The sequence below is a fragment of the Pteropus vampyrus genome, unplaced genomic scaffold (assembly GCF_000151845.1).
Source record: "Pteropus vampyrus isolate Shadow unplaced genomic scaffold, Pvam_2.0 Scaffold75, whole genome shotgun sequence".
In the NCBI taxonomy this organism is placed as follows: Eukaryota; Metazoa; Chordata; class Mammalia; order Chiroptera; family Pteropodidae; genus Pteropus; species Pteropus vampyrus.
The window spans coordinates 4381092-4386175 of NW_011888856.1; the positions used below are offsets into that span (position 1 = coordinate 4381092).

Genomic DNA, 5084 nt, shown 5'->3' on the forward strand with positions numbered 1-5084 from the left:
ACTCTTACGAAGAGCCTCCGATCGCAAAGTGGAAACCACAGGAATTTGCAAATGGCTCCTCTGTTGAAAGGCTCCCCACTGAACTCAGGCTTGAACGCACAGTCTTTAAGATGACCGGTAAAGGCCTGCATCGTCCAACCAGTGCCCGCCGGTCAAAACTGCATTCATTCTCTCTCTCTCCCTCCTTCCCTCCCTCTCTCTCTCTCCCCTCTTCCCTCTCCCTACTTCTACTGCCATAGGTCTCTGTGATATAAAGAAATCCTCTTCCCACAGAAAGCCAGCGAACACCCCCATCTCTGGGCCACTATGTGTTGAAGAATGGGACCCTCCCAACAAGCCAAACTGGAATCCTCAATGCATTTTTCCCTTAGAATCAAATTCTCCAGCCGCTGTTTATCTATGTCCTTATTAATATAAAACGAGACTTCAGAGTTACTCGGGGGACCCTGACGATGGCTGTGTGTCTAACACTGATTCTGCCAAATATAGTATTGAGCCTATGACTGAACGTGTTCCTAGTTTCAGACAAAAATCTAGAATGTTGAAACATTTTTATGTTTAAATTGGGGATCTCTTGAAGAGTTTTACTCACACTTGGTCAATTTTGCTTTTACCTGAATGCGAATCCAACTGGAGGGCTTCTTTTCATGTGTGTCTGTTTTAAAAATCTTTCTGGGAAAAGTTACACAGGAGTTTCTTTCGTGAGGCATTCTTTAGTACCACAGTCTGGTCTTTATTTCTGCTCCAGTATTTTTTCCATAATTCTTACGATTTTTAATTGATTAAAAAAAAATTTTTTTTTCACATGAAACCAAGTTTCTTCTTTTTTCCACTTCACCAGTTTAAAATGTTGCTTGAGAAAGAGGGGCAAAGGAGAGTGCTCTTGAGGACGTGTCCTGGTTTTCAGATGTAAGACAGCTCAGGATATTTTCTCTCTGTCACCATTAATGGGGAAAAAAAAAAACCCTCAAAAAATGAATCCAACTGAAGATAGCTTAGAAGTATCTTCTTAGCAAAGCTCAGAACGTTTCTATCAACTTTTACACGAAACTTGTTAAAGATTATCTCTGGATGGCATCTAAAGCATCTTTATATTTGACAGTTGTGAATGACTGTCATAGAACTTGAAAGGTGAGAAATGCGGGGAAGGGTTTAGCTTTATCACATAAAAAGCCCTTCGGCCCCAGAGGTTTACGTCTGAGCCTTCACGGAATGGGAACTCAGTGACAGTTTTCCTGCCTACTCCCATCGATTGAAACAGACATCCACTTTCACCGAAATAACTTCTAATATCAGACCACATTTCCACTCTGTGCTTTCCATGCGATGCTATGGTCCTGGATTCCTACAGTAATCAAAGGCTGTGAAACTTCATAGAGTGTGGTCTTTCAAATGGGCACCTGAAAATAAAGGAAGCTGTTTGGTGAATACCGATTCATCCCCAAGCTGCCGCAGGGGACCGTGTTGAAGCGTCAGAGGCAAGAGTGAAGCCGGGAGCTTCAGAGCCCCACAGGGAGGACAGGGTCTGAGAGTCCCCTCTGGTCAGGGCTGGCCAACACCAAAGCGGCGGCAGCACTGAAAGGGCAGCAGGAGAGCTGCTGGGCACCGGGACCCCTGGAGAAGCGCTCTTCGTTAGAAGAGAAGAGAACACTGTCACCGCCCGCACAACCGCCAACACGCACGGAGAATCAAACAGCAGCTCCTCGGCTGAGTCATTATCTCTTACGACCAGAACTTTGATCTCAGCCATCATCGAAGTTCAAAGCCAGTGTGAAGACACAGGAGAAAGTGTGCCTTCCCGGGCAGAGTGGAGAGCTAAACACTAACGGATGAGTTAATCAATGGAGACGATCTAAAAATTCTTCTCTTCCTCCATAGTAGACGCTTTTCTCTCTATGGCTCAAATGATTATTTCCACTTACCGCGTCTGTTTTCTTAGGCAGTGAGAGACAGAAAGTGTCACCATAAAGACCTCTCTCCTTCTTGTGCTATAATATCAAACTCGTGCAATAATTTCGAGCTTCGTAAGTACAAACATTTAAAAGAATAACAATTCATCGTCTAACCTCCTAAAGACTAATCGCCACATCGACACGAAGACGGGACAGATGAACCACCAAATGAAGACTTCACTTCCGTCCGCTGCGACCTCTCCGCCAGCGTGGTTCTCAAGGTCATTCAAGTGGCCTAGAAAATATTCCCAAATTCTAAGTAGAAAAGCCCATGATACGCAAAGGGGCTAAAGGATGAGAAGGAACATTCAAAATAATATCCTGACTCTTGTCCCTCAGTTTTCATAACCGTGCCATTCTGCCTGCAAGAAAAGGAAGAACGTGCAGTCACCCCTCAGTGCCCACGGGGGATTGGTTCCAAGACCCCTGCGGATACCCAAATCCACAGACACTCAAGTCCCCAATGCGGAAGGATTCACATATAGGCTACAGCAGGATATGCTTACGTGTCACTTCATTCCCATGAGTCAGCCAAGTGCTGGGCGCCTAACGAGTTCAAGTTTTGCTTTTTGGAACTTTCTGGGAATTCTTGAAAAATATTTTTGATCCCCAGTTGGTTGAATCTGTGGGCACGAAATCCATAGATATGAAGGGCTTTACTGTACAGTCATATCCGTTAGGCAGTCTCCATGGCATGTCCAGTGTATTTTTTCTTCAAAGTTAAATTATGCAGCATACAAAGAAAATAAACTTTATTGGTGACAACTATTTTCTTTTGACACCTACAGCACCTGGTCTTCCTAGGCGGTCCACCATCCAAATACTAACCAGGCCCGACCCCGCTTAGCTTCCGAGATCAGACGAGATCGGGCATGTTCAGGGTGGCATGGCCATAGACTGGTGACAACTATTTTATATCGGACTTTTGCATTAATTATTTCTCATATATTAAAACAGACAAATCAAAGCTTCCAACATCCATCTGTTTCATCACACGTAGACTCTCTGTGAGGTTGGTCGGCAAACACTGTTACAAAATCTCATTTTACAAATAGGGGGCTGAAGCATAGAAGTTAAAACAAAGAGACACCAGATGCTACTAAAATACTTTATACCTAATATAGTTCCATTATGTCAATAAGAACACGAAAGCAAAATCTGTCTGGCTTCTGCGTCTTTATTTGTTCTCATCTTCGGCTCTGCTGCTTCTTGCTCACTCTCTTCTGGCCACCTGGGATTTCTTGAAGCTCCTCAGAATACCACACTTTCCGCCCACCAACCCCACAACTTTCCATAGCTGGTTTGCTCACCATATTCAGAACTCCACCCAAATGTAATCTTTACATGACCTAATGCCAGTAAAACCGGCAGACACGCATTCCCAGTCATCCTGTCCCTCTCCCTCACCCTCCTTCACTCGTCACTTCTCACCCCCCTCACCCCTACTTGTCTGCGGTCATATTCCACTTTGGAGTATAAACTCTATGAGGGCAGAGGTGCTGTCTTCCTCACTGCTACATCTCAAGTCACGTAGTATGATTTCAATGAATATTTGGTGCATGAGTAAGTGAATAAATGAATAGACGGATCAGATTTTGAGGAAGCCGTTGATTTCTTGGACACTTCAAGAAAATTCCTCAGAAGCACAGTGAAAAATAACCGGTTACAGATTTAACTCCGTAAGCATGTGACCTGGAGAGACTAGGGAACACTACAGAAGAAGCGACTGGTTACTTAAGCATGGTGCAAATTTGGTAAAACCCGAGTGCAGTAGGAAAAATTGCTGGGCGACAGACCCAGTTCCAGTCACAGTCATAGAATCAGAATGCTTTAAACTAAAAAAAAATTAAAAATTAAAAAAAATAATAATAATAAAAAGCTAGAAATTAGTATGACCAAATGACCAAATGAAATTATTGTATATGATATAAAATAAGCAGAAATAAGCATATAGAGAACATAGGCTACTTCCCCCTCTCCACTCCTCCCCACTAACCTCCACTGCAGACATCATCATCAATCATTAAAAAGAAATTTAACTCCTCACTGCCAGGACTCAATAGGACATCAAAATCACCAACCCTCAAGTCAATCATAATTTTTTAAAGCCTTTTAGAAAGGTAGGCACACTAGGAATAGAGGGAAATTTTTTTACACAATAAGACACAAAAAAACAAATAAACATTACAAGGATTAAGTGGGGGAGAAGCAAATTGCCATTATTCAGATGATATAATTGTCTACCAGAAAATTTATTAGTATTAATAAGACAGTTTGTCAAGGTTTCTGAATATAAGATCAATATATAGAAGTTATTTGCATTTCTATACATCAGCAACATCAGAAAGAATGATATTTAAAATATACAATAATAATAAAAAATAAGATACTTAGGAGTATATTGAAAAAATGTATAAGATCTTCTGTATAAAATAACAAATTTATTGAAAAATATTAAACACCAAAATAAATGGAGAGACAAAGTTTATGCATAAGAGAAATAAATATTGTAAATATATCAACAAGAATATGTAACAAATATAGAGGCCAGCAATGGACCCATCCACGGATGGAAGTTTGATATATACTAGAGCTGACACTGCAGATCAGTATGAGGGCAAAATGAGCTATTTAATAAATGGTACTGAGAAAGAAGATGTAGGGAAAAACTAAATTCGGTCCCTACATCACAATCTATATTAAATGGAACAATTTCAAAGATTAAGCATTTAAATGGACAGAAAGAGATATCTTAGAAAAAAATACAAGAATATCTTAATAACCACAGGGTAAGAAGGATGTCCTAGCAAGATATAAATAGCCCAGAACATAAAGAGACTGATCAATTCATCTACAATATATTTAAGAAATATTTATCAAAGGTACCATAAGAAAAAATATGCAAAAATATAATGTTGAGATTATTATAACACTTAAATGAACAATGATGTATTACATAGAATACATACGGAACTCCAATGAATCAACATGAAAAGGATAAGCAACTCAAAAGACATACCCAGGCATTACGTAAAAGAGAAAACGTGAAGGTCAATAATTCTATGAAAAGATGACCAACCTCATTGAAATTAGGACAATACAAAGAAACACCAATGCAACACCACTTTATAC

The 5084-nt window shown here is 40.4% G+C and overlaps 1 protein-coding gene and 1 pseudogene across 1 annotated transcript in view; both read right to left on the reverse strand.

The window, feature by feature from the left end:
- The window catches only part of ELMO1 (engulfment and cell motility 1), a 495575-nt gene that overhangs the window by 426007 nt on the left and 64484 nt on the right, over positions 1 to 5084 (reverse strand). The gene's annotated exons all lie outside the window — the stretch shown is intronic.
- On the reverse strand, positions 2732 to 2850 carry LOC111741260 (annotated as a pseudogene).